The sequence below is a fragment of the Trachemys scripta genome, chromosome 1 (genome assembly GCF_013100865.1).
Source record: "Trachemys scripta elegans isolate TJP31775 chromosome 1, CAS_Tse_1.0, whole genome shotgun sequence".
NCBI lineage: Eukaryota > Metazoa > Chordata > Testudines > Emydidae > Trachemys > Trachemys scripta.
In genome coordinates, this window is record NC_048298.1 from 113,037,857 (window position 1) to 113,055,298 (window position 17,442).

At 41.1% G+C, this 17,442-nt stretch overlaps 1 protein-coding gene across 1 annotated transcript in view; it reads right to left on the reverse strand.

Moving 5' to 3' along the window:
• The window catches only part of PLCZ1 (phospholipase C zeta 1), a 136,860-nt gene that overhangs the window by 113,489 nt on the left and 5,929 nt on the right, over nucleotides 1-17,442 (reverse strand). The window lies entirely within an intron of this gene.

Below are 17,442 nucleotides of genomic sequence, written 5' to 3' on the forward strand. Positions count from 1 at the left end.
GATTCTATGATCTTTTCTTTTTTGAGTGGTTGCAGATGTGTATTCCCCTCAAGTGACCCACAAATAGTATCAGAAAGAGGTGGGGCTCGGAGCCTACGTAAAGAGTGACTGCAAGACTGCTTTCTCAAAATTTGTGTTTGATCTGGACAAGATATAATAGCATAATGCTTTGTAAAAGTATGTATGGAAGACCAAGTAGCAGCCCTGGAAATGTCCAATATCGAAATGTTACTGAGAAATGTAATTGATGTCACTTGGGACCTCATTGAAAGGGTTTTCAACTTTTTTGAAGGCAAAATCTGAGCCATCTCATAAGCATTCATAATGCAAGATGTTATTCACTTGGAAATCATCTGCACAGAGACTGCTTGACCTTTTATGTGATCCACAAAGGAAACAAAAAGATGTGATAAACAAAGTGGCTTAGTTCTTTCCAAGTAAAACCTCAAGCTTTGGCTTACATCCAAGGAATGAAGACACTGTTCATAAGCATTTGAATGAGGGTTGAAAAGAATATAGCTAAGTAAATTGTCTGGTTATGATGAAATTGTGACACCACCTTAGAGAGAAACTTAGGATGAGGTCTCAAGGTAGCCTTGTCCTTGAAAAACTGGGTGTATGAAGGGTCCATCATCAGGGCCTACTACTCTTTTCACAGAAATTATGGCCACAATAAATGTTATCTTTTAGCATTGGAGTGACAGAAAACAAGTTGCAAACGACTCAAATGGAGGACCCATGATGGTGGCCAACACCATGTTAAGGTCCCACTCAGGAATCACTTCCTTCACCAGTGGAAAGAGATGAGTGACCTGTTTCAGAAACCTGATTACCATGGCATTCAAAAAAACAGATGTCCCTTGCACTGGAACATGAACCACTTAAATTACTGCCAAGTGGACCCTCAGTGAACTGAGAGACAGACCAGATGACTGAAGGTGTAACAGGTTCTCCAGGATGTCTTGAATGCAGGATAGCATTAGTTGAATCCCCCGGGCTAGGGACCAAACTGAAAAAACATTTCCACTTACCCAAATAGGTAGCCCTAATAGAAGGCTTTCTAATGTTAAATAGAACCTGTAGAACAGCTTCAAAAAAGTGCTCCTCTTCCTTATCTAACCATATAGAATCCATGCTGTGAGGTGCAAACTGCTCAGCGCTGGATGAGAAATCTGACCGCAGAACTGAGACAGTATATCGGGACAACAAGAAATAGAAATATGTGCAAACAGACTGAGGAGGTCAGAAAACCAACATTATCTCAGCCAAGCTGGTGTGATTATAATCAGTCTGGCATGATCAATCCTCAGCTTGAGAATGACTGGAAAAATTAGTGGGATCGGGGGGAAGGCAAACAATAGTGCCAATCTCCAATTCAGAGGAAAGTGATTAAGGAACCTGGTCTGAGACCTGCTCAAAAGCAAAATTGATGGCACTTCTTATTGTCCTTTGTTGCAAACATGTCGATAGCAGGAATGCCCCATTCTCCAAAAATGGACTTAAGCACACTGATCTTCAAAAAGCACTTGTGATTCTGGAAGAAATTCCTGCTGAGACAAACAGCCAAATGATTCTGGGCCCCTGGCAAATGAGCAGCTGTGGGAATGATGTTCTCTTGGATTCATAATGCCAGAACTTTATTGCCTCTTGACAAAGCTGATTAGAGTGGACTCCTGCTTGTTTGTTCATATAGTACACTGCAGTGGTCTTGTCAGTGAGTATGTGAACCACTGCACCCTGATCTGCACTCAAATACCTTATTGCATATGGCCCGAAGCTCCAGAACACTGATATGAAGAAATGCCTCTTGATCCATCCACAAATTTTGTACCTTCAATTCCCCCAGATGTGCTCCCCATCCAATTGTGGAAGTATCCGTAACTATGGTCCTGTTCGGTGTGGAACAAGCAAAGAGAAGACCCTGGCATACATTGCTCTGAACTGTCTACCACTAAAAGGAGTCCAAAATTACTCAGACCAGGCTTTCAAATGCCTGACAATTCAGGCGGTAGACCATCTTCAATCAGTCTTGAAGAAGAAGGAGGTGCAATCTTCAATTCTGGACCACATGAGTGTGTGGCCATATGGCCTAATAACTTTAGGCACACTCAGATCATAGTAGATGGGTGAAAGCGGAGAGACAGACACAGGTGACAAATTGCCTGAAATCACTTGTTCAGTAGGAATGTCCTCAAGCTCTAGAATGTAGTAGGCTCCAATGAACTAAATTTTTTTTAGTTAGTATTAATGTCAACTTCCCCTTGTTCAAGATCAGATCCAGGTGATCAAAAAGGCATAATGTGAACTGAACGTGCAAGAGGACTGGTTCTCTTGAATTGCCCCTCACTAATCAATCATTCAGATATGGGAAGACATGAATTCCTCTTTTCCCGAGAATTCAGTCACTACCGCCAAGCATTTGGTAAAAACACAAGGCGCCAAGGACAGGTCACAGAGAAGCACAGTGATAATGATCACCTGCCACAACAAATCTCAGAAATTTCCTGTGACTTGGGAAAATTGTCACATGGAAGTAAGCATCCTGAAGATACAGGACAGCAAACCCAGTCATTGTGATTTAACACAGGAAGAACTGTTGCCAGAACAACCATACAGAATCTCATGCATTTTATGTATTTGTTGAGACCCCAGAGATTCAGAATAGGTCTCATCGGACCAGGAAATATTGGGAATAGAATCCTTTTCCCAAATGCTGCTGGAATACCTCCTCCATAGCTCCCAAAGCACAGAAAGTCTGTACTTGCTGAAGGAGCAGTGGCTCACGAGAAGGATCCCTGAAGAGGGACAGCATAGGGGGTGGTGGTGTATTAATTTAGACGGAATATAGAGGCCCAAAAACGTTAACATAACCCAGTTACTGTCCAACATTTAACCCTGTTAAACAAGGTCTGGAGTTTAGTATACAGAAACTTCGGCCTACTATGACAAACACATCATTAAACATTCTTTTAGCCTTTTATTAAACATAAAGAAAAGAAGGAAAAACAGTAAAAATGTTTGAAATGTAAATTATTAAATAAGGCTTTCATTTTAATAACATCTCTTTCCCTTTAGCTGGGGAGAATTTTTAGAAGGAAAAATCCCCTTGTTTTACATTCTCTTAGATAGTATCAAAGATGGTGATAACAGTCCTTTGGGGGAAATTAGACTGTGATGGGTTCCCCCCTGGGTGTCACCTGGAACTGGGGTACCACTGAGCCCCCTGACCTACCAGCCTGGGCTCCCTCTCACACTGTACTGCCGTGATAAGTTGTAAAGCCCTCCAGCCTGCACTTCACCAGCATTCATACAGGTAGGGACACACCCAGCTGTAGTTACACGCAGGCTCTCTGACCACCAGCTTCCTAGTCTGGGACCCTAGAACAGTACCATCCTGTTGTGGTCAAATCTGGCCAGTATGTGGCTTTAATACCTGGTCTGCCTCTCCCTCAATGTGAAGAGGACAATGCACAGTTGTGGTAACCAAGCAGAGATTTTCCCCAAGCACTCCAGTCAAAGCTCATTGGTTTAGATTAAAACATAAAATAAGTTTATTAACTACAAAAAGATAGATTTTAAGTGAAAGCAAGGAGATCAAAGCAGATTACCTGGTAAATAAACAAAACCGCAAACTGAGTTTAACATACTACATAGGTAGTATATGAATTAGCAAATTCTCACCCTGAGTGATAAACAGCCTGGCAGATTCTGAAAACACAAGCTGGCTTGGCTTTGCAGCTTGGGTTTCCCAGGTTTTCATATACAGGCTAGAAATCCCTTTAGCCTGGGACCATCACTTCCCCCCGGTTCAGTCTTTGTTCCTCAGGTGTTTCCAGGTGTGTTGTTGTAGGAAGAATGATACCATCATGATGTCATTTTCCCCCTTTTATATCTTCTTCCCACTTGCTGGAAAGCTCTTTTGCTGTGACCTGAGTCAAACAGTTCCCATTGTGTAGTGTTATCTCTCAGAGGTTTCTATTGTACACAATTCCTTGGGTAAACCTTGTGCTTGTGTGCATTTCCTCAATAAGCCATTAACGTTGTTTGGCTTTTTTACTGTTGTACCTGAAAGGCTGCTTTTGGGTGTTTTCAACCTCACAACATGTTTCAGTAACACCTACATAGCCAAACTTCATAACTTTACATACGACGATAGCACATACAATCCAACGAGATATTAATGTCTAGCAGATCAAGACTTTTAGAATGATACCTCAGAAGGCATACTTTGTACAAAACATATCCTAATTACATGACAGTGATGAATATTGGGGTGCCAGGGTGTCACACTAAATTAATTGAGATAGGCTAGAGCTGTTTTTGTTGCTGTTACAGTCCGATCCTATTTAATCACAGGTGGTGTTTCAGATTCAGCTGGAACTGGTAGAGGTGATAATGTTATCCGGGTTCTTCTCTCTAACCTGGTTTCATCAGGACATCTCTCAGGATTAGCATGATGAAGGTCTGGGGTCCCAGGAAATGATGGGGGTGTTATGAGAGACCTGGATTTAACATAACGGGCAGCCATCTTGTGCACTTAACCCCATAAGCTGGAAGCAAAGACCCCATATAGGAATAATTTGGCCTTGCTTAGGCAGACAAAACAACTGCAGCATGTTACTAACAAAGACAGATTCATGAGAAGGAGGGGAGGGGCAATTTGAATAGGTGACCTTGAGTCTGAGTGCCTATGTTTGTTAATATTGTTAATATTGCTGACAAGCTAAGAGACTAACACCTAACTCCCCAGTGGCTAGGAGCAAGGCTGATCACCAGAACCCTGCTGCTGAATCACATGATACCACCTCAGACTTTGGGTAACTATATCTATCTGGGGTGCTTCTAGACCAGGGGTAGGCAACCTATGGCATGCGTGCCGAAGGTGGCACGCGAACTGATTTTCAGTGGCACTCACACTGCCCGGATCCTGGCTACTGGTCCAGGCGGCTCTGCATTTTAATTTAATTTTAAATGAAGCTTCTTAAACATTTTAAAAACCTTATTTACTTTACATACAATAGTTTAGTTACATATTATAGACTTATAGAAAGAGACCTTCTAAAAACGTTAAAATGTATTACTGACACACAAAACCTTAAATTAGAGTGAATAAATGAAGACTCAGCACACCACTTCTGAAAGGTTGCCGACCCCTGCTCTAAACTATTACTAGGTTTTCATGTGTGCTTTAGACTCAATAAAAACAAGACTTTTGGGGTAAAAGCACTCTTGTGTGTACCAAACATTTATCAGACGGAGGTGCTGTGTCCCCCACTGATTTATTTCCTGACACCGCCTGGAAAACAGAGATTAGTTACCACAGCTTTGGGTTCAGATAACTCCAAGTAACAGATTTCTGTGACAGTTTGTGGAGTTGGTGGAGAGGAAGGGGACAATTGGTACACACACAGTTAGCTGCAATAGGGACGAGAGGACAGTGGGACAGGGTAGCAACCTGTAATTCCCATGTCATAGTCTGCAAGTCAATTTATGGATACATTCTGTTACTGGGACTCAGGCTGGTAGCCTGGTCCAGTAAAAAAATATGTCAGATGAAAAGATTATATCTGGAAAGATGGAAATGGTTTTGGGTAACAGCTTGATGGATTTTGTACAGGAATATGGTAATGGTCTTTGGAAACCTGAAGACTTCACCAGCCCCAGGGCTTTCCTGCAGCTCTGTAAGCAGATGGTAGCAATGGTAGTACATAAAAAGATCAGTTAAAGGCGAGAGTGATGGAATTAGAGAAATATAAAGTTGAGAAAGAAAAGGAAGCAGCTCTCCTGACCTCTGAATCAGACATCCTCTGGGCTACAACTCTGACTCAGGCAGCACAGATAGTGGCAATGCAGAAGCAAGTGTGTGACAGTGAGAGAGTGAATGAGAAGCTGGAGCAGGAAATCTGTGAGTTGAAAATGCAGGCAGAAGAAAGTAAGGCAGTGATTAGAGCCTTACTGAAGGATTCCCAGAATAAGACTCAGGCAGACCATGGGGAATGTAAGATACAGATCTGTGCTCTCTAAGTGGAGTTGGGAAGGCAGATGGGAATAGTGGCTGCAATCAAAGGGGCTCATAATCTAGGGGAGGAAGTTGGGCTAGAAGGAGGACCTGATTTGAATCCTCCTTATTATGAGAAGGAAGACTACAGCATGTGTCCCCTGGGTCCTTTCTGGAATGCCCTATACATCCCCTTGCTCCAAACACTGGAAGAGCTGCAGAAGCCTCCACCGTATAGGAGGTTTATGGTTTATGTGAAATTTGCAGGAGGCGCATTTGGACAAAATGTACTGGTAGATTCAGGTGCTACTTATTCCCTGATTAGTACCCAGAATAAGAACCTGTTTGGATCTCTGGAAGGAGTTAAACCCTTACAGGGGCTTAATGAGGCAGAGAGCATTGTCCCCTTTTGCAGAAAGATCCTGTATAGGGTGGGGAAAAGGGAAAATAAAGTGCAATTTGGCTTGATGGATTGGGAGATGAAGGAATTCTGGGAATTGATGCTTTGAGAGAATTGAGAGTGCTGGTTGACTTCACCAACAGGGTTCTATGGGAGATGCCCCCTGGCATACCCTGGAAACCTCTGGAGATTTTAGCACGGAAGTTCTAGAAATTGCAAAGAAACACTGGGAGGTGTGGGCTAAGAATAAAATAGAATGTGGTAAAATTGATGCAGAAGTTCTAGTCACAGGCCCTGATCACAGAATGTCAGTGTTGGAAGGGACCTCAGGAGGTCATCTAGTCCAATCCCCTGCTCAAAGCAGGACTAATCCCTGGACAGATTTTCGCCCCAGATGGCCCTGTCAAGGATTGAACTCACAACCCTAGGCTTAGCAGGACAATGCCCAAAGCTAGCCCTCCTGCCCCCAAGCAGTATATGTATCCAAAAGAGGCAGAAGCCAGCCTAAAAGAAACAATTGATGGGATTTTAAGCCAAGGAGTCACAAGTGGCACAATTAAGTCCCAATAACACCACACTATAGCCAGTTCTTAAAAGTGACAGCAAGATCTGGAGGCTTATTGTGGATTTTTGTCCCATTAATTGTGTGACTCCACTGATGGCCTCTGTAGTGACTAAGTATCATGAGGCAATGGTCATCGGGGCCCAGTGGTTTTCAATTTTAGATATGGCCAGTACTTTCTTTGCTATCTCTTTACATTGGGATAGTTATGATAAGTTTGTTTTTATTTTTAAGGGAATTTCCCCAGCCAGTCCTAGTAAATCAGAGCTGATAAATTTGCTGAGCCCTAAGTGGATACCCGAAGCACAGTTGGGAACCCAAGAGCCCCCAGCTTGGTGAGAAATGACTTGGACGTGGATGAGTCTAAGGCTTGGTCTACACTAAACCCCCAAATCGAACTAAGGTACGCAACTTCAGCTACGTGAATAACGTAGCTGAAGTCGACATACCTTAGTTCGAACTTACCCCCGTCCAGACCCGGCAGGCAGGCTCCCCCGTCGACTCCGCGTACTCCTCGCGGCGAGCAGGATTACCGGAGTCGACGGGGAGCACTTCTGAGTTCGATTTATCGCGTCCAGACTAGACGCGATAAATCGAACCCAGAAGTTCGATTGCCTGCCGCCGAACCAGCGCGGTAAGTATAGACAAGCCCTTAGTAACTGCCATTGAAATTTAGTTTAGCTGTATAATAGTGTCTCTTGCTATATAGTGAGGGGAAAGTTTTGTTCTGTATTTTAGATTACTAAATGGATCTTGGATGATACTGGAGATGATGTTGGAAGATACTGGAGATGATGCACTCCTGTGTGCTGCTTTTGCTGGTATCTGGATCACAAGCCTACTCCTCTGGTGATGTGCATTGAAAACCTGTTGTGTTCAAGGCGTGGCGAAACTTCCTATGGAAGGCAGTAGAGTAAAGCAAATGGCTCCACAACAGACATCACTGTGGGATTTCAAAAAATCTCTGTGAAAACTGAGTGTGTCATATAGTGGGCCAACGGGAATGTCAAATGGAAATACCAATTTGAACGCCTGCCACACAACAATATTGCCTCCAGCCAGCCACTTCCACCCCCAGCACAAAACCAAAATATTAACATGAAAGTGGAAGAATCTCACCCAGACTGAGAAAGTTCTGCACAGTGCTGGAACCCATGGGTTATAGAGTACAAGTAATAAAAGATGCCCAGGAATGAAAAATAGTAGAATTGAGAGCCTGCTTAGAGGAATCTGGAATTAGATATGAATGCAATAAAAATGCCTTGCAGCCACAGGATGTGTGTTTAGAAATAATAGATGGAAAAAGCCATTATGCTATTAACCCATTTGCAAGTGGGTAATAATTGTGTACATTTTAGAAGCTGGTGCCCTATGCTCAGTGGCCAGTAGGTATTAGGCCAGGGCCCCTATCCCTACAGCGGGAATGGTGCCAATCTCAGTAGTGATGATGATCCTAGGATCTTCTGAGAAAAGTGTTTTGAAGGTGAGGGAGAAAAGGAAGATGTCCTCACACTTGATCTCAATGAGCCCTGGAAGTCGTCTGGTGGTAGCAGAAGAGCAACCCTGACAAGGCAATCAAACAACCAGCTTCATCTGAAAAACAATACGGAGATGGCAGGGGCACCAAGAATGAATGAGCAGTTGGTGCTTCGGTACCAAAAGAGACATCACAGTTCTCTGGTGCCAAGGTGGGCTTCCTGGCCTGCTCTTGAAGATGCTGTTTCACATGTAAGTCCCTCACTACCTGAAGTCTCTTTTTAAACTTACAGATAAAGCAAGGTTCTTTAATGTGCCTTCTCCCAGGCACAACAAACACCACATGTGAGGATCACTATTAGGAATAGCCACCTCACATGATGGACAATGTTTAAACCCTCATGAAGGCATCACCCTGGGTGACTATCTATCCATTCCCACTAACTACTATAAACTACACCTAAAGGAGTACTAAACTATATTAATTATATACAGCAAAGTCCCCCAAAAAATGAGATAAACAAGTGTGAGATAAACTACCGCACCGAATGCTCCGACTCCAGCTGCAGGCAATGAGAAGAAACGGGGGGAAGGCGGGGGGGAGAGGAGGGCAGGGCAGCACCATCCTTAAATAGCTTGAGAAGAGGCTAAGGGGACAGAGGGGATGAGTGCCACTTCTACAGGTACTGCTAGGCAAAGCTCTCCAGCTTTGGTATGCTCGGCACATGCACACTTGAGTGGAATACACATCTGCAACTACTTGAAGAACATTATGGTTTTCCTTGTTTTTTTAGAAATCACAAAACAGTATAAATATAAGATCTTTTCTGGTTCTGGGTCATATGTGTCTCTCCCACCCTAAGAGGCAAGCATTTACTGCTTCCTTGAAATTGCTTCCATCTTTGTCTGAATAAGATACCAGAAACTGGATATGAATGGAAGGGAAGACTTCGTTTCCAGGAATAATCATATTTCTATTATCTTCCTGAGCCCTCCTGTCATGTACAGATTTTTTCCACTCCTATATTAAAAGAAAGTAATGTTAATACATTTTAGACTATCTCTGATGGAATGGCAGATACTGCTTTTGTATCCTTGTAGAAGTAGAGCTTTTGTCACATCTGAATTTTCCATTTTTGTTGTTTCAAAATCATCCTGTGAAAACTAGTATCTCTTTTCTGAAATTCTGTCTAGGAATAAGGGGAAAAGAAATCACTTCTAAGTCTATGCTGTTTTAAATCCCTCTGGAGTTTTGAGGATGGAAAAGTATGCTTTTCTCCCTTAGCCGCTTCACCAAGTCTTATTCAAAAGTCTCCCCATAACACTTTGCCTATAAATGTTGCAGAAGAAAGGAACTGTGATGGTTAGCTAGATGTCCTCTAATAATATCTCAGCAATATGTTTCTCCCTGCTGACTGTATTCAAGGTCACAGTCCTTTAAAGAAAATCCTGAGCATATCAATAGATGCAATTGGCAGAAAGGAAAATGTGTAATTTGTATTTTGTTCACTATTAATTGTAATGATTCATCCTTTGCCATGGGAATGCTCTGATGTCATTGCTCTATAAATGAACATCATAGATATTTAGAAGGTTGTCACCAAGGCCTCAGAGTTCCTCCTTGAGGAAAGACTCAATCTTTTTCTCCCCTGGGATCCTTGTAAAAATAGCTACCATGGTCACCAATCTATTTGCATTACAGATAAATATTTAGGGATGGGGGGGATTTTCTCTTGGAATTTTGTAAATTTTCATACATTATTCCTAGGTCATCCCTTACTGGGATGTTTCTATTTAACAATCATATCTTGTTTCTTTCAAGAATGCAATAAGATGTCCAAATCACTTCTGTCAAAAAATATATTTTCTTTTCCTTCCTCCTAATCAATGTAAACAGCCAGAATGTTAATCTGTTATCACAGATTCAGACATGTCTAAGGGGAATATTTTGTCCTGACTTTCCAGATCTTATTATGTGTTTCCCTCATTTGACAGTTTGGAAGACTCTAATGATTACATTATATCTATGCCTTTTTGGTTTTGTTCCCTTGTGCTTCTTTGCTGTGACTTGTTTTTTTGAGGTAGGTTAGTTAGTTGGTTGAGTTGAGAGTTATTTTTGTTTGTTTAGTTCTTGAGAGCATTTTTGTTTCCTTGAAATTAAGACAGCTTTCAAAAGGAAGGAGTTTGGAAAATGACCCTAGGGGGCTCTTTTACCATGGAGAATCATTTAGCCTGTGGTGTATGTTTATGGCCCTGCTTGAGACAGAAAAAGTGGAACAGTTGCCTTCTGTGCACAGGGTAGAGAGTAGTCATCTCATAATCTCCAGAGAAAAATCTGGTACGATAATCCGTACACCTGCATACATGAACTGACTTTTTTCTCTTCCTTACAGAGGGTTGATAGATCAGCACTGTTAACATCACATACTGAGTTAGGGCAGTGTTTGTTTTGTTTATTGCATTCCAGATAAATTTCTCTAGCTGAAAAAAGTACACGGCACTGTGGTATCTCTTACAGAACATTTTCCATCAAATTGCATTAAAAGTATTGTTAACCAACATTAGCTAGACTGACGTATTTTTCTGAATCTCTGTAGCCAGCAAGTTCAGACGTTTAACACTTAAAACTGGGAGCGTGCCAAAACCACCATTCATCTGGATGGAGTAGCTTTTGTCCGGAATTCTAGGTGGACTGACAAATACTTTACAGAATCCTTTCAATCTCTTTAAAGAGAAGGATGTTGCCCTCTCTACTACGCTAATCCATAAGAAGCAGATTTTGAATAAATACTGAAAGTAACAACTAATATTTGAAAGATTAAAATACTATCAAACTAGAACTCTAGAGAATTAAATTTGATGGCACAATGACAAATTACAACTTGTATTCTAAAAGCTAAGTATAAATGTAATACTTGTTTCCACCACTTCAACAGAGAAAGTAAAAACTATTTTCTTACTGTTGTTGTTTTCCTGTAATAAAAGCATTACCAACAAGTAATAATTCCTAACTTCTAAGGGGTCTATTTTGCAGTTGATACATGTATAACTCCTATTAATGCCTTTTGGAAAAAGAACAGACTTCCTAAGGATGAACTAATGGTGAACTTCCACCTGCAGATAAACACTGTGGATAGCTGAAATTTTGCATAACTTGTTAGATGCTAAAATATATAGGTGCTAGGTTTCTGCTATCACCTACAAAATATGAATTTGCAAGGTTTTCAAGACAGGGATTGTGTTTTTCAAAGTTTCTGTGTAATGCTTAACACAATAGGCTCCCAAACCTGGACTTTTGCATGCTACCACATGACAAATAGTAACAATAAGCCACTGTTCTTCACTGCAAGGCCCGCGAGCCAGTGGCGGCTCCCGTGGACCGTAAATGCAGCTCCCTGTCGATCGCGCTCTCTGGCGGTGCAGTGGGGCTGCAGCTAAGGCAGGCTCCCTGCCTGCCCCGTCCCCACGTAGCTCCCGGAAGTGGTCAGCATGCCCTCACAGCCCCGGGGGATAAGTGGGGAGCAGAGGTCTCCGAGTTGCGGGGGTGCTGCCTGCAGAGAGTGCAGCGCACAGAGCCATGTGCCCCCCCAGGAGCTGCAGGGGCACATTGGCTCCTTCCAGGAGCGGCATGGAGCCGGGGCTGCCCGAAGTAAGTGCTGCCCCTTTCAATGGGCAAGTTCTGAATAGCTCTTCCACCACCCAATCTGCAGCCTCCCAGAGCCAGTCCCCCACGCCCCATCCTGCACCCCAAGCCCCTGCCCCAAACATGAGTCCCCTCCCAGAGCCAGCCCCCAATATCCCCTCCTGCACCCCAAGCTCCTGCCCCAGCCCTGAGTCCCCTCCCAGAGCCAGCACTCCATACCCCCTCCTGTACCTGAACACTCTGCCCCAGCCTGGAGTCCCATCCTGCACCCAAACTCCCTCCTGTGCCCCAGTCCTGAGCCCCCTCCCAGAGCCAGCCCCCCATACCCCTCCTGCAGCCCAAGCAATATTACCAATGACGGTAATATTACCATATCAACCAACAAAGAACTCGGAATGTTCAACCGTCTGTGTCAGGTTGATGTGGTTCTCACATTGAAGGTTTTTTCCCAAAATAGTGAAGAGCACTGCAATAAGCATTCATAGCATAAATAAGCACCCTGACTTTCACAATAAGCCAAAAATCAAACTAATCCCATTTCAAAACAAGGCCAAAACAAGCCAATCCCTAAGAACCCCAATATTCTATGTGACTGGATCCGCCCGACATGCAGTCTGGGACTGTGGTGGGCCTGCTGTGCACCCGACTCTCTCCCCTCTCTTGCCCCTGCTTGCCCCCTCTTGCCCCCCACTTGCCCCTGCTTGCTGGGAGCCAATCAAAAAAAAGAAGCAACAAACAACAAACTCAAGCCAAACAAGCAACAAGCTACAAGCCTAAAACTAGTCAACAAGCAACTCACACGCCAATTAAGCCAAAAACAAGCCCAATTTCTGTGTTTTTTTCATCGGTTTGGCATGTCTGATTCATAGATCTACATCTTATCCCTCAAATCCCATCCAAGCAAATGCTGGAGAAAGGATCATATAAAGAAAAATACAGAGCTTAAAGGCATGTAGAACTCATTAATTTAGTATTAAAGATATTTTCTTTAATCTCACTTTATGATTCAAGACTTCTGATTTAAATTTATAACAATAAATGAGAAATAACAGAAGGCTTGTATAGGACAGAGGTCAAATTTGGATGTTAAATAAGGGACAGCTGTCAGGTATAAGTCTCATATTCATGATGGAGCACTTCCCAAAAGTGGGAAGCCTTAGCACACCATATAACTTATTCATACAGTATTTTAATGTCTGAACTTTGAATAGTGAACGCAAATTTGAGAAGTTATTCCACATTGTTAATGAAATAAACAACACACATATGAGCTCCCTCATACGATTAGCAAATTTAGAGTTATCTGGTTACATATGTTTAAAAAGTCTCTTACCTTCAGATATTAACATTCATCGATATTTTTATGTAGTGTACATATATAAAGCCTGGTCACTATTCGCTGTTTTCACCTTAACATATCAATGCTATCAAGCTTATCAGAAAATGGCTATTACTAATTGTGAAACAGTCAATCAAGTGTCAAAATCTGCCCTCTTCACTTACTTACTGCAATATATAAGGTTAGGTTGACATAGGATTCCAACAGATCATCCTGATTAAGAATATTCTATAGAGAATTCAGAATGACAGTTGCACAAAATGGAGTAATAGTATACTACATATGAGTCAGCTATCATGTCAATAATGTTTGGAATTTTCCACTAAATAATTCTGATTGGGATTATCTGTTAAAGCCACAGTGGTGTTCATTAAATAATATTATTTCCAATTATTAAGACAATTTCCTCACAGATGAACATGCAAGTATTTGGTTTAGTATTTACAATTAAAACTAAAACTAGACATTACAAGAATAAACACAAGGTTCTTGGGCAGTCAGACCAGACTATTATTAATACTTTTTTATCATATTATTCAGTAAAAATAGTTTTACAAAAATAATAAAACACTTTTATACAATTTTACTTAGTACAGTATTAACTTATTACATCTCAGACCATATAAGGTGACTAACTTCAATATAAGATTTCTATCTTGAAATAAAACCGCAGAAGGGCATGGGTTGCATGCCGAGCTTTTACAGCTCTGACTGGACAGTGAGAAATGTTTAATAAAGCATCAAAAATCCCTACATTTCTTGTATTATCAGGCAGGCTAAAAGGGGGTTCTATGCCAAGACTATGAGAATAGAGTTAAGCTCCATATTGCCTCAGCTGGGAATATTCTCTCCCCTGTGGGCCTCTCTGTGAGCTTTGATTTTCCTCAACTTGCTGTCAGCAGTGCCTCAGGTTGGGAAGCAACAGCTCAGAGAACCTACAGTAGCTGGAAGTGGGGCAGAACCAATACAGAGCCTAGAGCTGCTTCAAGTTGAAAAGGCCAGCTGGCTCGTAAGCAAAGGAAGTCACGCAAGAAGGGAACATTACTCTTGGCCGGATAAGAGTGTGGAAGAGAGCTCTCTCAACAGTTCTGAAAAGTGCTTTGGGCGGGTTCAGGGACCATAGTTCATATGTAGTATAAAAACTGCACTCAGCTCATAAGTTTCATTCTTGTAATACAAGAATAAAAGTTCTGATGCACTGTCTAGCAGCTCTGTCTTTTCAAAAATGAAGCCACCAAGATATCTTAATGTGGAAAGACAATCAAATTTTAACAATATTATAAATAGGACAACTACTTCATTTTGAGGAACCTGTGTTCTGTGACTTCTTGCTTTATATTTGTTAATGGTGTGCAGGTTCCAATCCTAGATCACTGTGATAGACACTGCCCTTCAGGCTGGGAGAACTATCACCAGCATATGGCAGCCCACCCAGGCTAATTTCAAGAGGTATGTCTGAACTACAGCTCCCAAAAAGAGCTGTAATTAGCCCGTGTTGCTTTTTCTCAGCTGAGTTGCAAATTTTGCCTCTTGTCACACAGAGCAATGAAGCTCAGCAGAGAATCTACATCACTTAAGGGAGCCTTCACTTTCTAAAGTGTAGCAGAAGTAGTTGGGCTATTACACGCAAAACAAATCCATGGTCTTCCCAGACGCTATACCCAGGGCAGTGATGTAGCAGTCAGAAAGGGAGATCAGGGACCCCTGAAGATCTTTCATCTCCACATAAGTACTTCATTCATCTCTGAGCGAGTTGAACTGCAGTGGGAAGAGCCAATGGGATATATGATCCTTAGCAATTCTCTTTTCCCTTTATTTCCAGCGGATGGCTCAAACTGGAGGGGAAGAGAAACTGGGCAGTAGAGAATACCAAGCAAGAGGGGACATATAGAAAATAATAGAAAAAGGAAAAACAAAATAGAGTTAAGAAAAGAATGAAGTCAGGACATAAAAGAGGAAGAAAAGGGAATGGAGAAAAGTAATATAAGATGATAACTTCTAGACTAGCACATTTATTTTTAATATATTTGTAGTATCCCTACATATACTTTTTGATAAATTAAAAATCCACAAAGTAATAAAAAAGGATCTGTCCATGAATAAAACTACCCCCAAGCCTTAGTCCAACCACTCCTTGATAGCCTAAGAGACAAGAAAAGAGTTATGAAATCACACAGAAGATAAGTATGATTGAAAATAATTTGATAACAGTTACTTCACACAGGTGTAACTAAGGACAGAATTTCACCGGCAGAATCTTTATTACTAATGGTGACGCATGAGCCAGAAGGAACCCAGCCTGAGTTTAAAATTCCATGCTGAGTTTGCACTGCTGCCTTTCTAAACTACCTTCTTACCTTATATGTAATTGAGAAAAATTAATCTGGAGTCAGTGAGGCATGATAAATGTGGCATCCATGATGTCATATTTACAAAACTATTTTTCAGAGTAAAAGTGCACTTTAAGAGGTCCACTGTTAGAAAACAAAATGTGTCCTGCTATATTAATTGTTAATATTTTTCCAAGTACCTGTGATGGAATACCCTCCAATTTAAAAAAACAAACAAACGTATTTTTTAAAACAAATTTCACAACATAGCAATTAAAGTGGAAGAGCCTTTATATTGTAATTTATATTGCACAAGAGATCAACTCTCTTCCTGAAAGAGATAGGAGATATTCAGCTAACTGAACAATCCAACTGGTTAAGCATTCTTGGGAGCTTTTCAAATAAAATTGGTTGAGAATGTTGATGGTGTCCGTAGTCTCTGTTTGCCAGAAGCTGGAAGTGGGCAACAGGGGATGGATCGCAGGATGATTACGTGTTCTGTTCATTCCCTCGGGGGCACCTGGCATTGGCCACTGTCGGAAGACAGGATACTGGGCTAGATGGACCTTTGGTCTGACCCAGTATGGCCGTCCTTATGTTCTTATGATCCATTTTGCACTCAGAATACTGAGCAATCAAAAACAGTAGATAGAGAATACTAGCAGTTCTCCTAATGGAATGCCCCATAAGGAGAGTTCAAATAGGAGTATTATCAATATTTGTTTGTACTTAAAAACAAGTTTAATACAATGCAAACAATGTAATTAATTATTAACTAATTTTTATTGTTGGGGCTATGTTTTATAGAATAAGTGGGTTATATTCAGGGCTGCATGTTTTCCATGGTCATAGCATTTGCTGTGGAATTCCCCTTCCCTCAGAATTATGCTTCAGAATCTAAGCTTTGATTTTTTTTAAATTAATACATATATTTCTAGTTGTCATGGTTGCAAAGTAACTCTTGAAAATGTGAACTAAGTATAACCAATGCTGTGTTAGTTTACTGAGTTTGCACACAGTCTGGACCCTTAAATCAGAATTTAGATTCAGCGTTTTGCACAGCATACAGGGTCTTGATTGTGGCAATTTTTGCTTAGTTCCCAACAGCACTCAACTCAACTTTGTGAGTCTTATGTGTAAATTACCTTACAACATTCAAACCACAGAAGTACCCACTCCAAAAGTATGACTGTCACTACTTGAAAGAAATGCAGATACTTATTAGTCTTTTAAAAACACACATTTAGACTTGAATAGTGACATGGTTAAAGTAATGTATCGAAAGCTAGTACTATTCAGAGACATGTAAGCTATATCCTATCTTGTAGTGCACTGATAACAATATACTAACAAAAACCGACTTACAAGTAACATAACAAAATCAAACTCTTTTATTAAGGAGCTCACAAAAAATTATCTTCATTTTAATGTGGTTGTGAAACAGATCTCTTAAGCTAAAGTAAGTTACATATAATTTAGTTCTGATATGATTTATTCTTGTTTTAATAATTATTGTCCTTAGTCTTCAAGTTTCAACAAGACAAATTAAAAAGGTCTCTAGCTACAAAATAAGTAATGATTCAAAACTTCATTTTACTTTTGCACATTTCAAATACATTTTTAAAATATTTATTTTTCTATTGTAATCTAATGTTGAAGAGTAGTATCATATGATGGAGAGGATATTTGGCTAA